At 45.1% G+C, this 23,856-nt stretch overlaps 1 long non-coding RNA gene across 1 annotated transcript; it reads right to left on the bottom strand.

Moving 5' to 3' along the window:
* Positions 1-4,639: 4,639 nt before the first annotated feature.
* Positions 4,640-10,484, bottom strand: LOC122456484. Its single transcript, XR_006275408.1, has 4 exons — positions 10,326-10,484; positions 10,230-10,243; positions 10,184-10,186; positions 4,640-4,764 (listed from the first exon to the last, which is right to left on the bottom strand). It is a non-coding gene; the product is annotated as an uncharacterized LOC122456484 (long non-coding RNA).
* Positions 10,485-23,856: the final 13,372 nt, after the last annotated feature.

Raw genomic sequence — 23,856 nt, forward strand, 5'->3', positions numbered from 1 at the left:
CTAAGTTTAGTCATGGTGAGTTACTTTATAGGGCAGAACAAAGAGAGTCATGTAATATTTTACAGCCTTCCAAGCAATAATGCCTATTGCAGTAGATAACCTTCTATTTGGAAGAAGATCTGGTTGGCTGTCAGGTGGGATTTGAAATTGTTTCTTGTGCTTCCTCAGTTTAGACTGCGCATAAGATATACTGTGACACTCTATCTCGGGGGAATGCCCTGCACCCCATGTTCACCCTTGTAAAGTGATTGTGTGGTATCCAATGCAAAGTTTGTCATGTCGGGTGTCTTTGGAAGGCTCATGATGCACTGAGTACTGTTGTTATAGTAAGGTTATAGGTTATAATTTAATGTATATAGTTATGAGGCTGAAAATGTGTCCTTATGGCTTAAAACAAGCCCAGGCAAAACTGTCCAGGAACATCAGAGCATGTATGGGACAAACCCAGCCCAGCTTCACAGGAACAAAGGACACTGACCTAGGCAGCAACAAAGGATCTGTTGGACTCGAGTGAGTCACCCCGCTTCCCTTGGTCAGTTTGGGACTACGATGAGGTAATGCTAACCTGAACCGGAAGAGAGATGGGGGGCAAACCAAGAGGGAAGAAAGGACATGATAAAAGGGAAAGACGTTTGCCTTGCTCTTCCTCTCTCTTCCACCTCCATCTACAGATACCACACCAAGCAACTGAAGTGCTGGTCAAAGAGGAGAGCCTGGGTGAAAGGCAGCCAGCCAGACTGTGGTGAGAAACATATACGTTTGTAAGGGCATTGAAAGTGTTAAGATCAGCTTAGTATGTGTTTTGCTTTTATTTCATTTGACCAAATCTGACTTGTTGTGCTTTGACGTATAATTAGTTAAAATCTATCTTTTGTAGTTAATACATTTGTTTGTTTATCCTACCTGAAGCAGTGCATTTGGTTTGAAGCATGTCAGAGACTCCCCTTGGGATAACTCGCTCTGGACCCCCAGGGCCTCCACTCCTAGAGGGAATAACACAACCTCATTCTCAAGACTAGAGTGACTCTCAGCCAGTGTAAAACAGGAGGGTTTACTGAGCATATGAACACAGCATAGGAAACTCTTAGGGCCCTCAGGCCTGGCCTCCCTCAGCACAGCATCTCTATGTTTGTCCTGCATCCAGGTAGGAGTCTGCCTGCTCCCTCTCTCCAGTTGCCGAGCCCGCAGTGCTTTCCAGCTAGACATCTGATATCACCTCCCCCAAGCCCCGCCTCTGTCCATTTTCTTCTATCCAGGTAAACAGGGTTGCCTGGGCATCCTCTCCTCTCAGTTGTCCTCTGTCTTTCTCTGGCTGGAACCTGCTGGTCAGGTCATCAGGGTCCTCTCTTCACAGCCCATTGTCTTCCCACTGGCCAGAGCTGGCTGTGACTTCCGAGGTTGGCCTCTTGGTCAACAGTTGCTGGAGTATCAATTCTCCAGGCCATTGGTTGGGGTCCCAAGTTCCGTCGCTGGGCCTCTGTAACAACAAACTCCCTCTCCCATCACCTTCTTAAACCAGTAACACCCAGGGAAAACAGTCCCACCCCTCTGCATGCAAACCATTGAAAAAAAAAAACACAAGAAAAACCAAGAGAACAGCACACTTCTGCACAACTGCAATGGGAGGTTTTTGTCCGAGTTCACAGCGGCTTCCCCTCACTGTGTCTCTTGCAGAGTAATACTGGCAGTGTCTTTCAGGCCGGTCATTTCCAGATATAGCAGGTTGTTGGGATTGTCTCTGGAGCTGGTAAATTGGCCTTGGACTGAGCTGGCGTATTGTACAGTACTGCTGTCCCAATAGCTTATACGAGAGATCCACTCCAGGTCCTTGCCAGGAGCCTGATGGACCCAGCTCATCCAGTAGTCTCTGAAGGTGACTTTTTCACAGCCCCTCCAGACTCCACCATCTGGACCTGGGACTGGACACCTGTAAATAAAGGCATGTTTAAAGCATATTGGTGTTATATTCAGTAACTCAATATTCTTCAGGGCATTCAGGGGAGAACATACCTTCCAGAGCTGCTACAATGATAACAAAATGGAGCCAAAGTCTCATTTTCCCTGTTTTTGGAGGGGAAACTTCTCAGGTGGGTTTAGCTGGTAACTGCATAGACAGCAGAGGGGCTGTGGATTGTCTCTCAGGCTACAGCCTGGGCAGAGAGGGACAGATTTAAACAGGAAACTCTCATCCCTATTTGCATATCCTGCTCCTTTTCGGAGAATCAAACCCTTTCCCTGAATGCTTGGAATTATTTGGCCGGTGGCTTTAAGAGAGGGAGTCGGACTGGTGCTAACTCTGTGTCTGGGCAGCGCCCAGTGAGTGTGGGGCCATCCTGACCATACTGCTGTACAAAGAGCTCCCTTGAATCCCCTCTCATCCCACTGGATGGAAGGGCTGAGCTACACTCTATTGAAGGGAATGGAAAGACCCACCACTGGCTTTAGAGGACTGTGGGTCAGCCCTTAGAGAGAAGTGAAAAGGGAAGAATCAGGTGAAAAATCTGTTTTTCTGTTGAGTCTAGAGGTGTTTGGAGCCTGATGTACCTTTTAAGTGTGTGTTTGATCTACAGTTGCATTTTATTGTTTTTCAGAGGAATTTGAGAGCATTTCTACCCATCCCTCAACAAACAACAAAAGCATTTTGACAGTCATCACTTTTAGGCAGCTTTGGAAACCCAAGTTCTAATGAAAAAAGAAAAGGAGTACTTGTGGCACCTTAGAGACTAACAAATTTATTAGAGCATAAGCTTTCATGAGCTACAGCTCACTTCATCAGATGCATTTGGTGGAAAAAACAGAGAGGAGATTGATATATACACACAGAGAACATGAAACAATGGGTTTATTATACACACTGTAAGGAGAGTGATCACTTAAGATGAGCCATCACCAGCAGCGGGGGCGGGGGGGGGGGGAGAAAGGAGGAAAACCTTTCATGGTGACAAGCAAGGTAGGCTATTTCCAGCAGTTAACAAGAATATCTGAGGAACAGTGGGGGGTGGGCTGGGGGGGAGAAATAGTTTTACTTTGTGTAATGACTCATCCATTCCCAGTCTCTATTCAAGCCTAAGTTAATTGTATCCAGTTTGCAAATTAATTCCAATTCAGCAGTCTCTCGTTGGAGTCTGTTTTTGAAGTTTTTTTGGTTGAAGGATAGCCACCCTCAGGTCTGTAATCGAGTGACCGGAGAGATTGAAGTGTTCTCCAACTGGTTTTTGAATGTTATAATTCTTGACGTCTGATTTGTGTCCATTTATTCTTTTAGGTAGAGACTGTCCAGTTTGGCCAATGTACATGGCAGAGGGGCATTGCTGGCACATGATGGCATATATCACATTGGTAGATGCGCAGGTGAACGAGCCTCTGATAGTGTGGCCGATGTGATTAGGCCCTATGATGGTGTCCCCTGAATAGATATGTGGACAGAGCTGGCAACGGGCTTTGTTTCAAGGATCCTTCAACAAAAAAGCTTCAAAAACAGACTCCAACGAGAGACTGCTGAATTGGAATTAATTTGCAAACTGGATACAATTAATTTAGGCTTGAATAGAGACTGGGAATGGATGAGTCATTACACAAAGTAAAACTATTTCCCCATGTTATTTCTCCCCCCCTCCACCCCCCACTGTTCCTCAGATATTCTTAAAAAGAAAAGGAGGACTTGTGGCACCTTAGAGACTAACAAATTTATTAGAGCATAAGCTTTCGTGAGCTACAGATGAAATAAGCTGTAGCTCACGAAAGATTATGCTCTAATAAATTTGTTAGTCTCTAAAGGTGCCACAAGTACTCCTTTTCTTTTTGCGAATACAGACTAACACGGCTGCTACTCTGAAACCTGTCAGATATTCTTGTTAACTGCTGGAAATAGCCTACCTTGCTTGTCACCATGAAAGGTTTTCCTCCTTTCCCCCCTGCTGCTGGTGATGGCTTATCTTAAGTGATCACTCTCCTTACAGTGTGTATGATAAACCCATTGTTTCATGTTCTCTCTGTGTGTGTGTGTATATAAATCTCTCCTCTGTTTTTTCCACCAAATGCATCCGATGAAGTGAGCTGTAGCTCACGAAAGCTTATGCTCTAATAAATTTGCTAGTCTCTAAGGTGCCACAAGTCCTCCTTTTCTTTTTGCGAATACAGACGAACACGGCTGCTACTCTGAAACAAGTTCTAATGATCACACTTTGAACAATTGGTTCCCCAAATATTTCTCTTGTGCAGTCTGTATTTTTACTTCAGTGTCTGATAAGTGTCAATGTAAGCATGTGTGTAGTCAAGTTGTTGCAGTTTTTATGGACATGATCATACATGAATACAGAGATCTCAAACCTGATGAGAGATTTTTTCGCTCTGGTTGTAGATCCCGTTTCTGTGCGGGGGGTGGATTGTTTGTGGAAGTGCTGCTCCCTCGCGGCGTATGGCAGAAAGGAGATTCTGCATCTTGAATTTTTGTGTTAGCAGTGTCGGGATTCCCCTCACTGTGTCTTTTGCACAGTGATACCGGGCGGTGTCCTCGGGCTTCAGGCCGGTCATCTGCAGGAACAACAGGCTGTTGGGGTCATCTCTGGAAACGGTGAACCGCCCTTTTATCGAGTCACTGTAATATATGCTAGAACCGTGAATCCAGGCGAGCCACTCCAGCCCCTTCCCGGGAGCCTGGCGGACCCAGCTCATCCAGTAGCTGCTGAAGGTGAAGCCGGAGGCTTTGCAGGAGAGGCGCAGAGAGTCTCCGGGCTTCTTCACACCCCCTCCGGACTCCACCAGCTGCACTTGCGAACGGGCACCTGGGAATAAAGATGAATTAAGGTGAACATGAGTATCTAAGGCAACAGAATAACAATCTCCTGACTATCCAACACACGGGAAGGGAGAAAATACCTTCAGACGCTGCTGCAATGAGAACAAGATATAACCAAAGTCTCATTGTCCCTATGTTTGGAGAGGAGAGTTTTCAGGGAGATTGTCTGGTGAGTGGCCAGAGACAGAGGCTGCAGATTGTCTATCCGGGTGTAGCCGTGGAAGTGAGAGAGACAGCTTTAAACAGGAAACTCTCCCCCTATTTGCATATCTCCCTTCTTATAAGAGACTCCAATTATTTCCTAGAGCGAACTCAGTTTCTTTTGTGTGGCTGAGAGAAGAGCTGGCAATTTATCACTGGGGTAACACTCCTCTCCCAGTCGGGATGCCAGCACCACTAGATTTGAGCTTCCTATGTGACTATCAAGAGCCCAGTTCTCATCTTCTTTCTCCTCTCCCTAACTCCCACATTTAACCCTAAGGATAATCCTGAACATTAACCTTTATATTGCTATGAACCTGAGAGCTAAATGAATACCTTAGTTAAAAGAAAAGGAGGACTTGTGGCACCTTAGAGACTAACAAATTTATTAGAGCATAAGCTTTCATGAGCTACAGCTCAGACTAACACGGCTGCTACTCTGAATACCTTAATTGTATCCCTAAATCTTGTTTTTACCCTTTAAAGTAATTCTAATCCTGAATGTAAATTCTAATCCTGACTTTTATACTAGCCCCCACCCTCCATCCTTACCTTGTAATTAAAAGTAAAGCCTGACCTTAAACCTAACAACAAAGTCTAACCAATATTTAACACTTAACTGAACACAAACCAAAATTTGTACTAGCTCCCTAATTCTAAGGTTAACAAATACCCTTAATTTTTAACATTTGCCATAATCTTAACTGTAATACTAAATCTGGCCCTAATATTAAACATGATGTGTCACGCTAAGTTTTAAGTGACATGCATCCGACGAAGTGGTTATTCACCCATGAAAGCTCATGCTGTTAGTCTATAAGGTGCCACAGGACTCTTTGCTGCTTTTACAGATCCAGACTAACACGGCTACCCCCTGATGCTTAAATTTTAAGTGTAACTTGCAACACAAATTAATACCTTATCTCTTAAGTCTAAACTCTAAATTTAACCCTATTAGAACTTTTAAACCACAACTAGAACCCTAAATCTAGAGTGTATCTTAACCCTAAATTTAATTTGGGGTGGGACTATCACAGAAGGATTCCACTTCATATCACTAAATTCAGTGCCTTGCACGGTGACAAGTATCAGAGGGGTATCCATTTTAGTCTGTATCTGCAAAAACAAGGAGGAATCAGGTGGCATTTTATTTGGGCATAAGCTTTCCTGGGCAAAAAACCCACTGTGTCTAAAGAAGTGGGTTTTTTGCCCACAAAAGTTGGTTAGTCTTTAAGATGCCACCAGACTCCTCCTTGTGATTTTGTGGGTACGGACTAACACGGTTCCCCCTCTCATACAGAAGGATTAGGCTCTATCTCATTCAGTGGGAGCCCCGTTCTGTGTCTTTCCTACCTCCGATCTCTCTCCAATCCACGTCTGCTTCTCACTCTGCCTCAGTCTCTCTCTGAGCGGTTCCAACGATGCTATCTTTGAACCCTTGGTCAGGTGACTATCCCCACTGATCTGAGTGTGAGCACTGGGCTCAGAGGCCCCTGGGCAACTGCCCCCTTAGCCACCGCCTGTCAGCGGGCCTGGCAGAGACCACTCAGGCCCTACTGGAAATAAAGCACAGGGGTGGGATTTTCAGAGGGGCCTCATGGCTAAAGGAACCCACCTCACATTTCGCAATCACAGTCCAGAGTTTCTGCTGCTGTCCAAGGAGGAGGTAAAGATCCAGCTATTTAACATAGTAACCGTGGACCGGCTGCTCTTAATTACAGCAAACTACCAAAGTTTGGTGCTGAGGGCAGTGGGCTAGTAAGGGAACAGGGAGGAAGTCTGGTAGGGCTTATTGGGATCATGCAGAGAGAAGCAACAGCTCCATACGGGAGGTGTCAGGGGTCTTTAGGGTCAGAGAGAGCAGGGCTGGTGGCCTTGTCTGGTGGCTGCTCGCCTGGGGACCCTCATTCCCCTTTCGATAGAATCATAGAATCATAGAATATCAGGGTTGGAAGGGACCTCAGGAGATCATCTAGTCCAACCCCCTGCTCAAAGCAGGACCAATCCCCAATTTTTGCCCCAGATCCCTAAATGGCCCCCTCAAGGATTGAACTCACAACCCTGGGTTTAGCAAGCCATTGCTCAAACCACTGAGCTATCCCTCCCCCCAAATAGATAGATCTGGTCCTGGGCTGATGCACCCCAGCCAACAATGCAATAACAGAACATTGCACATGCAATAAAAATATGAAATCTGCACTTTCAAAAATAATATCAGAAACACAGAAGAGGATGTCTGGGGAGGGGTGGGAAGAGCAGGAAGGTGAGGACTCTCAACTTTTTTTTCTGTGAACTGGATACCAAGAAACATCTTTCCAATATCTGTTCTTGCCTGTATTTGAAAATGTAGGGAGGTGAGAATGCAGAGAGCATGGCAGAGTGGGGCAAGTTCCTTGCCGTGATGTCAAACCCTGACAGAAATTAAAGACATTTCCCTGACTGAGAAAAGGAGAGTCATGTCCTCTTCAGGGGTATCAGGGCTGGGCCTGTAGACAGAGCATATGTCATTTAGCACGCTGCTGGGGCAATGCCCAAGGCTGAGAGTCTGTTAAAACCTTGAGGAGTTCAAATATTTTCCACTCATTTTTTCTCCAGTAGTGGGTCTAGCTCAGTGGTGGGTAAACTACGGCCCGGGGGGCACATGTGGCCCTCCAGATGTTTTAATCAGGCCTTTGAGCTCCCACCGGAAAGCAGGGCCTGGGGCTTGCCCCACTCCATGCGGCTCCTGGAAGCAGTGGCATGGCTCCCCTCCGGCTTCTACATGTAGGCACATCCAGGGGGCTCCACATGCTGCCCCTGCCCCAGGCGCTGCCCTGCAGCTCCCATTGACCAGGAACGTGACCAACAGGAGCTATAGGGGCTGTTCCTGCAGACGGGGCAGTGCGCAGAGCTGCCTGGCTGTGTCTTGGCATAGGAGTGGGAGCGGGGATGTACCACTGCTTCTGGGAGCTGCTTGAGGTAAGTGCCACCTGGAGCCTGCACCCCTGAGCCCCCCGTATCCCAACCCCCTGCCTCAGCCCTGATTCCTCTCCCACTCTTCAAACCCTTCCACCCCAGCCCCATCCCAAAGCCCGCACCCCCAGACAGCTCTCACCCCCTCCCGCACCCAACCCCCAATTCCATGAGCATTCATGGCCCACCATACAATTTCCATACCCAGATGTGTCCCTCAGGCCAAAAAGTGTGCCCACCCCTGGTCTAGCTCCTACTCTTGGATCCTCACACCAAGACCTGAGATCATAAGACCAGAAGAAAGGCGATACTGGGTCAGACCAATGGTCCACCTAGCCCAGTGTCCTGTCTTCAGACAGTGGCCAATGACAGGTGCCCCAGAGGGAATGGACCGACAAAGGCAATAATCAAATCATTCACTGCGAAGGAGTTTTATCTGTTATGGGTGGGGGGGAATGCAAATAACGGTGAGAGTTTCCTGTTTAAATCTTTCTCTGCAGGGCTGCACCCTGAGAAAATCCGCAGTCCCCTGAGTCTGTGCAGTTACCAACCGATCCACCAGAGACCTTTCCCCTCCCACACCAGGGAAAATGAATCTTTGGCTCCATTTAGGTTTCGTTGCAGCCGCTTTAGAAGGTATTTTCTCCCCCTGGCTGTATGGATAAGAGAGTCAGCGGAATGTTGTGTTGTTGGCAATTCACACGGACATGATTTTAATACGCGTTTATTCCCTGGTGTCCTGTCACACGTACAGCTGGTGGAGTCCGGAGGGGATGTGGAAAAGCCCGGAGAATCCCTCAGACTGACCTGTACAACCTCAGGGTTCAACATAGAGAGATATTGAATTAATTGGATCTGTCAGGGCGGTTCCCGGTCAGGGGCTACGGTGGCTATCACCAATTAGTGGAGTAACCATCTACTACGGAAATTCAGTGAAAGGCACCCTCCCCACCTCCAAGCACTCCAGCTCACCCTTCCCTGCACGCTGCGCTAGACACATGTCTATGTGTGTTTGTGAATCTATGTAGAGGTGGGAGAAAGAGAGAGAGAAAGAACAGTTAGACCAGTGGTTTGCTAAGACCAGTGCCTATCATGCTGACTAATATTACCTCTTAGTTTCCTTGTGATATCCCATCTCTTGTCTCTTTTTTTTTTACCTAGATAATGAAGTATTTGGGGGGCGGGGACATATTAAATTCTATGGAACCTTTTAAACTCTGAGCCTAGAGGCTTTAATTTTTTCCAGAATAAAAGACGCCCCAGTAAAGTGGATGCTTATCTAGTTCCAAATGTATAGATGTAGCCGCTTGGTATGAAAGACTCGGATTTTCAAAGGAACCTAAGGGAGTTAGGCACCCAAATCCCATTGGATGAATAGCTGCCATGTGTTTACTAGAGTGTTTAACTGTTTGAATAAAAGGTCTAGATGGTCCGCTGGCATAAATAGGGGTAGCTGCTGTATTGAATCCAGTGGGTCTGTGATAATTGATTCCAGCTGTGGATCTGCTCTCACAGTGTAAGGTCCTTCTTAAGGCCACAACAACCAAACCCTTGTGAAATCAGAGGCGAGCGTTTGATTGGTTCCCAAGGGCTGTAGATCAGCCCCATCACCCATTTCGGCTCTCTGAGGTGACAGCCGCTGTCCAGTGAGTCTGAGATAGTAATGGCCAGGAGGAGAGTGCACGTTCCCCTCCTACCATGGGGGAGGTGGCTTTTATAACAGGAATCCCAGCTGAGCAGGGTTTTTGGGGGGATCCGATGGTCTCTGCACTGCCGGCCCCAGTGCGGCTACATGCAACAAGGGGGACATTGCTAGGGAACTACAGCAGAACCCCCATCCCCTGACACACACACACACACACACACACACACACACAGAGCCAGTGTCCTGTCTGTGCCGCAGGCTGTTTGCTTTGTGGAGCTGCTGCCCCAAGGAGAATCTGCAGCCTGGGTTTTGTGTTAGCAGCAATCGGTCTCGTTCCACCGTACCTTTTCTTGCACAGGAATACAGCAAGGTCCTGTCCTCGGGCTTCAGGCCGGTCATTTGCAGATACAGCTCACTCTTGGAGTTATCCCTGGAGATGGAGAATCGCCCTTTCACTGCATCTGAGTAATAACTTTCGCTTCCGTCAGTGTTAATGAGGGAGACCCACTCTAGCTCTTTCCCGGGAGCCTAGTGCATCTGGTAGCTGCTGAAAGTGAACGGGGAGGCTTTGCAGGAGAGGCGGAGACTGTCTCCGGGCTTTTTCACATCCCCTCCGGACTCCACCAGCTGCACCTGCGACCAGACACCTGCAAATAATTATACACTTTGATATCATAAGAAGAGATTTAACAAACCTGCCTCTGAAATGTGTTTATAGTGAGAAAATACCTTCCAAGGCTGCTACAAGAAAAACTAAGTCCCATTTTCCCTTGTCTTTGAGGGTGAAAGTTCTTAGAGAGACACACGGTAGCTGGACAGACACTAGTAGCTAGACAGACACAAGGGGCTGCGGATTGTCTCTCCGGATGAAGCCTGGGCAGAGAGAGAGAGACAAGGTTTAAACAGGAAACTGACACCCATATTTGCACACCCCGCTCCTTTTTAGAAGCATAGACTCTTTCCCTGGCTGAGATTGCTATCTGAGTCAAGAGAAGGAGCAAAACCAGTCCCTAAATAAATAAGGACTGGAAGAGATTCGAATCCCTGTAGGGTTTGGTAGGTTCTCAGCTTTGGTATTGCCCCAGCTGCCTTCGGAAAACTTGCCCGGTGCTGGCTGTCCCTACATGGGTCACCCCGGTATCCCTTTTATCTACCCGTCTCCCACCATCCTGGTGAGAGAGTGGTTGAAATTCCTGCCAGAATTGGTTCCTACGGACAGGATCGAGCCCTGCTCTGACATTCTTCCTGCCTTTCCGCCTCGCCACATTATGAACCACAGGCGAGAACTGATATTTGAATGGTGGTTCCTGTTACCTATTTCCCAGGGGGGGTAATAATAACGAGAATAATAACCCAAAAAATGGAGAGACCGCTCCCTGCTCTTATCCTGAAATCCCCTTATATTTATGTGATGTTGTTTTTTAAAAGCCCATATTTAATATTAGTGATTGTGTGTGTAATATTCCAACGTTGCATACCAAGGTACAGAAAAGAGCAACAAAAAGTAGGGGTATGGAAGAGGTTCCATATGAGGACAGATTAACAAAACTGGGGCTGGGAAAAGAGGCGACTAAGAGGGGAGATGAAAGAGCTCTATAAAATCATGCCCGGTGGGGAGAAAGTAACTAGGGAAGTGTTATTTACTACTCATAACACAAGAACTAGGGGTCACCAAATGAAATTAACAGGTAGCAGGTTTAAAACAAACAAAAGGAAGTATTTCTTCACACAAATCACAGTCAATCTCTGGAACTCTTTGCCAGAGGATGTTGTGAAGGCCACAATATGATAGGGTTCAAAAAATAGCTAGGTAAGTTAATGGAAGTCCATCGATGGCTGTTAGCCAGGTATCCTTAGCGTCTATTTGCCAGAAGCTGGAACTGAGTGACAGAGGATGAATCACTTGATTGCCTGATCTGTTCAATCCCTTTGGGGCACCAGGCATTAGCCATTGTGAGAAGACAGGATATTGGACTAGATGGGTCTGACCCAGTAGGGCCGTTCTTATGTTCTTATGGTGCATGAGCTGGGAACAGAGAGACTCAGAAGGAAAATTGGAAGTCCATATAGCAGCAGCACCAGATAACTCCAGCCCTCTCCTCTCTAGACTCTGATCCTAGTGACCTTTAACCCTTCACCAACATTGGGGCTGTGCTAGTACCTTGGCAGCAGCCTCTCCATAAGTGATTCCACTTGATACCCAGTTGCGCTCCATCCCAGAATCCCTAGGCGTGTTCTGTGTATCAGCTGATGTCGACTCTAGAAATGGGAGGTGAAACTTGTCCCTGTTCTGAAAGTGCAGGAGGCGCTGGGCATCAGAAGAGGCCCACATCCCATCTGCTTTGCAGAGATTAAACATGACCCACGTGGGGCAGAGCAGGGGAGAATTCGGATTATTCATCTCTAAGCATCCGTGTGGGATTGGGGAACTCCTGTGGGATGTGAACTCTGCCTTGTGTTTGGAGGTGACGGTGTAACTGAGGCAGCTGAGTGCACGTCTAAAAGTGGATCTCAGTAAACATTTATTTTGTCATGAATCGGTTCTATGAGGCCGAATCTGGGACACAGAGGCAGAGAAGCCAACACCTTAGGGGAAATGTGGTAAAAACAGAGAAGTTGGGTCCTGTGAAGATGACAGGACAGGGCCTGTGATATATTAAAAGGACACGTCATGCTGAGGTGGGGCTCAGGCCTTTGTGCTGGGCTCTTGGCACTGGGATGAATTTCACCCATAGAGATTTATCGATGGGCTGAAGGGGAAGAGATTTAGCCTGCTCAGCACCGTGCAGGCCTTGGACCAGAGTGAGGTGTTGGCTCTTTGCTCTCAATCAATGTGTCCTTGAGCCAATGACTCCGACTTTGTCCTCCACGAAACAGAAGGGCTGGGCTCTGTTCCATAGCTCATGAGAGTCGGGCTCTAGGATCTACAACAGGCCCCGGTAAAAAGACTCCTTGTTTATTTCCCCAGCCATGGGAGGGAAGAATAATCTGTTTGCTACAGCGGGAGTCGAGGTACGAATAGTCCTGGGGTCTTTCCTTTCACTTCTGAGCAGAATGATAGACAAATTGGTGGAGCAAAGGGCCGTGAGAGTCAGGACTCCTGGGTTCCATTCTCAATCTTGGAGAACACTTCAATCAATCTCAATCTTGGAGAACACTTCAATCTCTCTGGTCACTCGATCACAGACCTAAGAGTGGCTATCCTTCAACAAAAAAGCTTCAGAAACAGACTCCAACGAGAGACTGCTGAATTGGAATTAATTTGCAAACTAGATACAATTAATTTAGGCTTGAATAGAGACTGGGAATGGATGAGTCATTACACAAAGTAAAACTATTTCCCCATGAAGTGAGCTGTAGCTCACGAAAGCTTATGCTCTAATAAATTTGTTAGTCTCTAAGGTGCCACAAATACTCCTTTTCTATTTCCCCATGGTATTTCTCCCCCCCCCCACCCTACCCCCCACTGTTCCTCTGATATTCTTGTTAACTGCTGGAATTAGCCTACCTTGCTTGTCACCATGAAAGGTTTTCCTCCTTTCCCCCCCTGCTGCTGGTGATGGCTTATCTTAAGTGATCACTCTCCTTACAGTGTATATGGTAAACCCATTGTTTCATGTTCTCTGTGTGTGTGTATAAATCTCTCCTCTGTTTTTTCCACCAAATGCATCCGATGAAGTGAGCTGTAGCTCACAAAAGCTTATGCTCTAATAAATTTGTTAGTCTCTTAAGGTGCCACAAGTACTCCTTTTCTTTATGCGCTATCCATGTTTCACATGACGGAGTTTGCAGGTGATTTCCCAACACGTCCCCTAGGGCAGGCGTACAACCCCCCCAATTTCCCCAACACCCCCACCTCCCGCCAGTTTTGTGAACTAGTTACAAGCCAATTTAGTGAAATTTTAGTGAAATTGAAACATTAATACACACTTTAAAAGCATATAAAGTATATGATAAAATACGTGTATCTGAAAAAGTATAATAGATTTGAAAAGTATGAACATAGACTAGCTTCCTTATACAGCTGTTGTTTTTTACGACAATGTCAGTGCATTCATTTTGGTGATGTTGGCCAACCTAATAATTTCAAATTGTGATTTGTAAGCAAAGTCTAAATGAGCTCTCCCTGACAGCTAGTGATGAGCTGGGGGTTGGGGAGAAAGGCTTCAGGACCAGATTGTATTTACATTCACACCTAATCTACCTAGGTATCCAGCAAACAGAGCTGTGTTGCCCAAGTGATAGATTTTGGCTGGGGTTGGGTTACAAATCACTTGAATGGGGGGGGGGGAATGAAATGTTGTTATTCTTAATGTATGAGTAAAGGGCAGTAGAACTGTAGCCTGTGCTGAGGGCATCAAGAGAGAGGGTGGGGACAGGTGCTTTCCTTGATGGTCTGTCTGAGTCACAAGTACGATCTGACCTGCCTCTCTCTACTGTTTAAAGACAGAGCTGATTAGGCTCCATAAATTGTCTTTTGTTTTGTTAAGTCAGCACTACAGCTGAAATCACTGATAATCAGGTCTAAGTGCTCAGACGTGCTGCGGGACAGTGTTTCTGTGGAAGAGACAGCACTAGCAGCAAGGTTCCCCCACTGAGAGCTCAGCTGAAATCACTGAGAGCTGGTGGAACTCAAGAGACCAACGCAAAGAGGTCACAGTGGCAGGTGGCAGCAGAAGGTGATGGTGCAGGGCCATTGGCAACAGAGTGGTGGAGTGAACGGTGGCACAACAAACAGCAGTGGCCAGAGCAAACAGTGAGCAGCTGGAGGAATGAGCAAGGTGCTTTCTTGCCCCCTACCTGGGAGAAGAACTCATGTGAAAGCACCTCTAAATTCTGAGTCTCCACTGACCAAGGACAACCCCATGGTGTGGGAGAGGGAAAAGTGAGGGGCACATTAAATGTACATTTGTTTGTTGAACTATATTTCAGTGACTTTGCTCCAGAATGCTAGATTTGTGACTGGGAATGGAAACTTATAGACATATGTTTCCCAGTAGGCCAAGATTTTTAAAATGCATTATTTGCCAAGGTTATCTCACATCGTTGCTATCTTGAGAGGTCATTATGTTGGGGAGTTTCTGTCCTAAACATGTTTATTATTATAATTAATTTTTATATAAGAATGGTCATAATGGGTCAGATCAATGGTCCAGATAGCCCAGTATCCTGTCTTCCGACAGTGGTCAAGGCCAGGTGCTTCAGAGGAAATGAGCAGAACAGGTAATCATCAAGCGATCCATCCCGTTGCCCATTCCCAGCTTCTGGCAAACAGGCTAGGGACACTCAGAGCATGGTGTTGCATCCCTCCCCATCCAGGCTAATACCCATTGATGGACCTATTCTCCAGGAATTTATCGAGTTCTTTTTTAAAAATCCTTTTATAGTTTTGGTCTTCACAGCATCCCCTGGCAAAGAGTTCCACAGGTTGACTTTATGTTGTGTGAAGAAGTACTTCCTTTTGTTTTTTTAAAACCTGCTGTGCATTAATTTCATTGGTGACTGCTAGTTCTTGTGTTATGTGAAGGATTTAATAACATTTCCTTATTCAGTTTCTTCACACCAGTCAAGGTTTTATAGACCTCTATCATATCCCCCCTTAGTGTCTCTTTTCTGAGATGAAAATTCCCAGTCATTTTAATCTCTCCTCCTGTTTCATACCCCTAATCATTTTAGTTGCCCTTCTCTGTACCTTTTCCAATTCCAATATACCTTTTTTGGGATGGGGTGATCAGAGCAGCACACAGTATTCAAGGTATGCATGTACCATGGATTTATAGAGAGGCAATATGATATTTTCTGTATTATTATCTATCCCTTTCTTAATGATTCCCAACATTCTGTTTGCTTTGTTGACGGCTGCTGCACATTGAGTGGATATTTTCAGAGAACCATCCACAATGACTCCAACATCTTTCTTGAGTGGTAACAGCTAATTTAGACCCCATCATTTTGTATGTATAGTTGAGATTATGTTTTCCAATGTACATTACTTTGCATTTATCAACATTGAATTTCATCTGCCATTTTGTTGCCCAGTCACCCAGTTTTGTGAGATCCTTTTGTAACTCTTCTCAGTCTGCCTGAGACTTAACTATTTTGAATAGTTTTGTATCGTCTGCAAATTTTGCCACCTCACTGTTTACCCATTTTTCCAGATCATTTATGAATATTTTGAATAGGTCTGGGCCCAGTACCAACCCCTGGGGGGCACCACTATTTACCTCTCTCCATTCTGAAAACTGATAATTTATTCCTACCCTTTGCTCTCCATCTTTTAACCAGTTACTGATCCATGAGAGGACTTCCCTCTTATCCCATGATGGCTTACTTTTCAAAAGTCAATTTAAATTAAATACATTTTTTTTAATTTATATTTTTTTAGAAATCTAGACCTCTTATGCGTTTTGGTGTATTTTGCATTATCCTTATGTTAAATTTACATTATCCTAACAAAGCATTTAATGTATTCATATCTCTTTTAATATGTTGCAGGTCAAAGTGAAAATGAAAAGAAAAAACAATACAACAATTTTTCAACTCAAAGGCCTCAAAAACTAACCAAGGTGAAGAACACATCAAGAACCAAGGATATATCAACATGTGATCTGAAGGTTCAAGTGGTGTATCTACATCTGACCAGCCCGAAGCACAAATACAGCTACCTACTGAAGAAACAGTGTCTCCAAAACCTAAAGGCAGTTCCCGATATTTGTCGGTCAAATTGTTCCCATTTATTGAAGTTACGAAAGATGGCTACTGGTGCACCTCTTGCAAAAAAGCTTCCGAAGAAGGAAAGCTTCCCAAGGCTATAATTGGTAAAAGTGGAGGAGTTTGGCTTGTCAGACGGATCAGCAAATCCAATGCTGACAAACTACATGAAAAGGCAGCAAAACACCAGGCCTCTGGACTGCATCAACATGCAGAAAGCCTCATAAGCCCCCTTTCAAAGCCAATTTTAGAAGTACTTAATGAGGCTGTTAAGAATGCTGGAGACACAACACAGTTCATGCGAACAAACATGGCTGTGGCATCCTACTTTCTATTTAAGCAAGAGATACCACACACTGCAGACTGGAGGCCAATGTTAAGTGCATTGCCATTTGTTCATCCTGTAGTTGAACACTGGTTCCGAACAAGACCAGCAAATGCTCCCTATCTTTCTGCAAGAAACTCAGCTGACTGGCTAGAAGCATGCGGTGCAACAGTGAAAGACTCAGCAGTTGAAAAAGTGAAGAACTCTCTCACCACATTTAAAAAAAATTGCATACATGGCTGATGAATGCACAGATGCAAATGGGCATCAAGTATTAAGTCATTGTGTATGTTATCTTTATGTCAGCGATAGGCCAGTAGATGCATTTCTAGATGTTCAAGTTATAGAAGACACATTGGCTGCATCTGTGACAACCCACATCTTAGAAGAGTTAAGTGCTTGTCAGTTGGACCCCAAATGGATGGCTGCTTGTGCATTTGATGGAGCTGCAAACTTTTCTGGAAGTCATGGTGGAGCACAAGCTTTGCTCAGAGAAAAGTGTAACCCTAATCTCTCCCATATACACACTGCAGATCCCATCTACTCCAGCTAGCACTAGTACGAGCTGCAGACTCTTCAAAAGACATTTAAAAGTTATAAATGTAATGTCTTCATTATATTCTTTTTTCAGCAAGAGTCCAAAAAGACTGAATATCTTGGAAAATATAGAAGACACACTGGGACTGAAGTTCATATTCGTCCAACCTGGCAAAACCCTCTGGCTTTCTCATGAGTGATCCTTGGCTGTTGTCTTAAAATTACTCCAGCCATTATTACTGGCTTTGGAAAGTATCTACTAAGATGGGATGGATCTAAGTAGTGAGGCTGGTGGATTACTTTTGCTACTATGTTCAGAGAAGACTATTGCCATTCTCTCTCTTTTAAGTCTACTGTTGAAACTACTTGGGTCATTAAACAATGCTATCCAGGCATCTGCTAGGACAGTAGTAGAACTTTGTCCAGCAATAGAAGCTACATTTGGATCAATCAGAGAGCTATCCATTGAAAAAGTACTGGAAGAAGCAAAGACTTCAGTCCAGAAGTTGACTAATGAAGGCATTTATATTGAATCCTTAAGTGAAGAGGACAAGAAGTGTTTGTTAAGACAACTGAAAAAGTACACAGATTTGATTCTTAAAATTCTACAACAGCGACTTCTAGATTCTACTCAACCTCTATGTAGCTTTTACAGATCCCTGGCCTATAAAACACTGATGGTTGAGTGGAGTGAGGCACTACCAGCAATGGGGCTGCCATGTGCTCAGGATAGAATAGAGAATTTGAACACGCAGTAGAATATCATGCGATGAATGAATGGATGAAGATTTGACCTCAACTTCTTTTTTTATCATTGCTAGTGGCTTGACTTGATCTTTGTGCTCTGTTTCCTGGCCTGAAAGAAGTAGGAATTCATCTCTTGCCACTCCCAGTCACAACAGTTGAGTGTTCTTTTTCATCATTGAATAGAATTTTGTGTTGTGAAAGAAGTCGCCTTCTGCCTGATCATGTGAATAAACTAATGAGCATATCAATTGAAAGAATGGAAGTACTGGACACACGAGAAGCCACCAAAGATCAATGCATTGCATTCAAGAAGTTCATTAACAGAGTTGTGCAAAATTATAACAAGAAACCAAGAAGGATGTAGATGTAATGCTTCTTAGAAGGCTTGAGTAGCCAACTTTAATTTGTGTGATTTTTAAAACATGAGTTAAATCTAATAAAATGGTCATGAAACATTTTTCAGTTTTTACTATGGTGCCATACAGCCCATCTTCACCCTCATGGTCTCACCCCTCATCGGCCCTGACACCCCCCGCCCTGTAAATTCAAACAGCCCCCCCCCCAGTTTCAATTCCTGGGGAAACCACTTTGTCTTATGGACTTGGGTCAAGCAGATTTGGAGGAGGATAAATTTGTGTTGGCTTCCCTCTGTCAGTTTCAGGAACCTTCACAGTAAATATCAGAGAGTGCTGACAAAGATAAATAGAGATTTTTGAGAGAAGTGAAGGAAGATATACATATATATCAAAATATTCTGTACTTGGTGAGCAAGTTATTTCAAACTATGTGAATTGATAGGCTATTAAAACCTAGGATATTAATTATATTTGCTTAAATATAGGATATTGTTCTCAATTTCTCAATGCCTGTCTAGGGATTACCAGTCTTTTTTCTGGTAAATTCTATCTTTCTCTTTTGCGCCTATAGCTTGTTGTCACTCTGTGTGTCCAAGATGTTTACAGGAGATTAATTAGTGGTCCTGGGGGAGACAGAGTATAGAGAAGTGAATGAGAAGAGAGATGTCTGCCTAGAATAAAAATCTGGATTTTCTGCTTGGTGGGCTTGGGGCATGTAGTATTATATTGTATTATAGGTGCTATGTAAAGATTCTTATATAGACTTATACATCACATATCATATGCATAAAATGTATTTTTATAATATGGCAAAAGGAAAAATCCCAACAATTAATTGTTTCATAGCGCAAATTAAATGAGAATAAACATTTGAAAATATATTTTATATATAGTCTAGATAAATTTCGTATTTCCCTAAGAAAATTTTAAAAAACTTTTTTTTCTATTTATTCATATGAAAATAAGGATAATTTTCCTTATTCATAGTGTAAAAAAAATTATATCTCCTCTCTTGCTTTCCTGTAAGAGCATAGACAAAATAGCACAAAATTTCACAGAAATATCCTGGTAAAATAACAGACATTTTCTGAACAACAAATTATATAATTTGTTGTTGTATAGCTATATAAATCTCAACATTTATAATATAAAATTTAACCTTTTACTGGTTTCAATAAAAAACTTTCTGCTACTAATTTTAGTATCAGTATTAGGTAATTCAGCATAACCTTTCTATACAAACAAAGCAAATACATTTATTGGAAAAGTACAACCCACATCCAATTTTCTGATGGTTTGTTTATTACCTGAGTGTAATTCATATCAATATAACTTACAGTTGAACATTAAGCTTGTGGGTTACCCACATCCTATATCCTCTATTGTCTCTTGTATCCTTTATTTCCACCTTATATCCTCTGAGTCTCATTGCATATTTAGGGAAGGAATTCCACAAATTAGATGCCCCAAACAGAGAAGAAAAATTTCCTGAGAACTCTTCTAGTAAATTATATTATTTACTGTATTTTAATTTGTATGTTTATATTGTATTGTTTACTTCCACTTTATTTATAAATGCAATTAAAAGAATTTGTCTACAATTTATTTCTGTCTTGAGGTCATCATTACAGAGAGGGCTGCTGAAAATGAAGATTATTATTATATTTTTACAACTTCCCCTTTGTATATATGCAAATATAAAGCTTTCATATTTATATATTCAATATCCTTTCTGTGAAAATAATACATTCATTTTTATTAGCAACTGTAAAACAATTGAACGGAGGTATCTCTCTCCCTCTATCTATCTATCTAATCTGCCTGTGTGTCCACACTCTTTTCCTTAGATGTTGGGGTCAAAGTTATGAACCAAGAGCTAGTCGCATTACTGATCTATTCCTTATTCAGGAGAACCTGGAGAACGACTGGGAAAAGAAACTTTGGAAAGAAGCACCGTGATATTTCTGCTTTGGGATGTGATGTTGGAAAAGGTTTTGGAGGGAAACCCCTGAGTCTGAGGAGAAGGGCCCGTGCTCCAGAGGTAGGACAGAAGGCCAGGACGAGGCTCAGCCAATGATTCAATCGTACTGTGAGGCTTAGGTGGGGCTAGCTAGGTGCACATGCCCTTCTACTGGCCCCACTACAAGGCGGTGGATTTCACCCACAAAGAATTATCAATGGGCTGGGGGGAAATCAATAATCCCATTCAATAATCCTCACCCAGGATTCAGCATCTCGCTGATGGTCAGTAGGGCTTCAGCTTCTCCATTGACTTCAGTGGGAGAAAGATGGAGCCCCACGCTGGAGCCCACCTGATCGGAGAGCCCCGGGGATATTCACAGAGCTATTTCTCCCTGCTCCGCTGAACCGCACCATGGGAATCTGCTCCCTGCGCTCTCCGGGGGCAGATGGGGCCAGCAGAGCCTCTCTCTCCCCTGGCAGCTATGTGGGGTGTCGATAAGGGGAGATAATTTTGTGTTTGTTTCCATGACTGTCGACCCTGACCGCCACCGCAGTGAGGCCAGTCGTAATAGCAAGAGTTCAGGAAGGAATATTCCTGAGGCCTTTCCTTTAGTTTCTTAGCAGACTGATAGAAACACTGGGAGAGCACGTGTCGGAGCTCCTGGGCTTGGTTCCCGGCCCTGCAAGTTCTGATACATGGTGGCTTTGGGTGACATAGGGTTTAAATTCTGGAGTCCCAGTAACTCGCCATAGAAGTGGGATGAAGCCGGTAGCTAACTCAGCAGGGAGAAGGCGGTGCTGGCAGCTGCTGCTCTGTGCCGCTCACACAGGTCATCGAGTTCGCTGCCAGGTTAGTTCTGGGGCTGGTTCTAATAGGTTCCCCCTCGCTGTGTGTCTCTAGCACAGTGATACACCGAGGTGTCTGCGGGCTGCAGGCCGGTCAGTTGCAGGAACACTTGGCTTTTGGAGGAGTCTCTGGAGATGGTGAGGCGATTTCTGAGCGCACCGCTGTAAGCCGTATTTCCAGCGTGCCAGATGCCTCCGACCCATTCCAGCCCTTTCCCCGCTGTCTGGCGGGCCCAGTGCAGCCCCTCGCTACTGAGAGAGAATCCGGACACGGTGCAGGTCAGTCTGAGGGTCTCCCCGGGCTTCTTGACTCCCCCTCCAGACTCCACCAGGCTGACCTGGGAATAAACACCTGCAGAGGGGGAAATAAAGGGGAAATATTGCAGTGATTCCCAGGGCTCAGTTATTAGGGAAGATGCGGTACCGGGCGCCCAGCGGCAGCGCAGATCCCGCCCTTACCCGCGGGGAGCAGCAGGAGGAAGGCGATGGCCAGGCTGGGGGTCAGGTCTGCGGCTGGCGGCTCGTTCCCCAGGCGGGACGGGAAGCTGAAGCCCGGCGCTGGCTCTGTGCGGGGTGAGCGGCCTGCGGCTGGGCTATGAACGGGGCCCCGGGGAGCTCATTTGCATGGGCCAGGGCGGGGGTGGGGAGAACATAACGGGGGGACCTAGGCGGTGTGTGACGCAGCGTCGCGTTGTAAAATCCAGTGACCGGTGGATTAGAGAGTCCGACCTCAATAAAGAAACATTCGTGAGGGTATTCAGCTTGTGCTCCTTACACTTGAAAATGTAAAAGCCATTAAATTTAATCGATCGATCGATCTATCGTTGGATTGTACAAGGAATTTGATGGAGGACTTGGTAGAATTTCTAGCCCTTTTCCCTGTTAATCGTGAAAACTCTCTCTGGGGTTTAGCGTCTGCGTTTGCATCAGTCACAAGATTTGTTTGTTTCATGGGTTTTAATTGTTATGTTTAAGAGGCATGGAGATATGATCTCTGTCTCTCTTACTACTTATTTATTATTGGAGACTGCTGGTGTAAAGGGGCCTGTATGGAGTGAAATCTTTGCCATAGCTGAAAATACATTCAATGGAGGACTATCTCCATTGGGCGTCTTTGAGACTGGAAGACTAACTCATTTACTTCACTGTAATGAGGCAGAATCAAAAGGACCTTTGTCACAAGCAGTAGGAGGCTCTTCAAGTTCTGTAGGGTATCTGTCGTAAAAGATCCAGTACCCTTTTCCTTTCCTCTCTAAACCCCATAAATACCCCCAGTAAGAGAATAAATTTCAGAAAAAGTAATTAAAAAAAAATCTGACTAGGGGCTTCCAATGTTCATTGCAGAATAATCTGAAAGGCAAATGTCTGTCCCAATCTCTTAGTTTAGAAATTCTCACCCCGAGATTTTCAGTAAGGAGATCAGCTCTCTTGCTTCGGTGACTAAACACAACTCATTGATAGGGGCTTATGAGAAATCTTCCCATCTGGGCGGCTTAGCTGGCTCAGGCTGATGTTGAGGCAGGACTCAGGAGACTGGGCTAAATGGGCCCTGAGGACACCGCCCTGTATTACTGTGAGAGAGACACAGTTAGAAGAAGCTGGTCTGAGCTCAGACAAAAACCTCCTGGCTTTAGAGCCCAGGTAAGAGAGATCCTGGGGTGGGGCTCACACCCCACAGCAATGAGAACATATGCAAAGGCTGTCTACACTTGCAGATGTACAGCGCCGGGAGTCAGAGTGTCCCTCGGAGAGCATGGCAGGGAAAGCCCTGTTGTGTATTCACACTGTCAGCTGCCAGTGCAATGGTGTGGCCACATTTGTGGCACTTGCAGAGCCATTCGGAGTGGTGCATTCTGGGCAGCTACCCTACAGAGCACCTCTTCCTTGTCTGCAAATGAAGCTTGTGGGAAGATGTGTGTGTGTGTGTGTGTGGGGGGTCGCTTTGCATCCCAGCAGCCTCTGTGCTTCCATCAGCATTTGGCGCCATTTTTCAATGGTTTTTGTACTGCGCGCTCTGTCTGCCTCTTCGTTCTTTGGGAAAGGATCCCAAACTGGTGAGGAATATGCTCATGGATCTCACTAACATGACACAAATGGCAGCCCAGCAACTCCTTAAACTATGAAGTGAAGATGAGCAGGCTGACAATGATGTCTCTGCACATAGTAAATACGACATGAGATTGCTTGTGACATTCACAGAGGTGCTGACCACTATGGAAGGCTGCTTTTGGGCTTGGAAAACAAGCACCGAGTGGTGGAATTACATCATCATGCAAGTCTGGGATGACAAGCAGTGGCTGCAGAACTTTCGGATGAGGAAAGGCACTTTCATGGCACTATGTGCTGTGCTCAGCCCCACCCTCTGGTGCAGGACACAAGAATGAGAGCTGCCCTGTTGGTGGAGAAGCAAGTGGTGATTGCAATCTGGAAGCTGGGTACTCCACACAGCTACAATCGGTCGCTAACCAGTTTGGAGAGGGCGAGCCAACCGTTGTGTTGATGGAAGTGTGCAGGGCCATTAACCACATCTTGCTCAGAAAAACCATGGCTCTGGGCAATGTGCATGACATGGCTGGCTTTGCACAAATGGATTTCCCTAACTGTGGAGTGGCAATAAACAGCACGTACATTTCAATTCTGGCACCAGACCACATAGCCTCCAAGTATATTAATCGAAAGGGGTATTTTTCCATGGTTCTTCAGGAGTTTGTGGATCACTGTGGGCATTTCACAGACATTAACACAGGCTGGTCTGGGAAGTTGCATAATGCACGCA

This window comes from Dermochelys coriacea, chromosome 13 (genome assembly GCF_009764565.3).
Source record: "Dermochelys coriacea isolate rDerCor1 chromosome 13, rDerCor1.pri.v4, whole genome shotgun sequence".
NCBI lineage: Eukaryota > Metazoa > Chordata > Testudines > Dermochelyidae > Dermochelys > Dermochelys coriacea.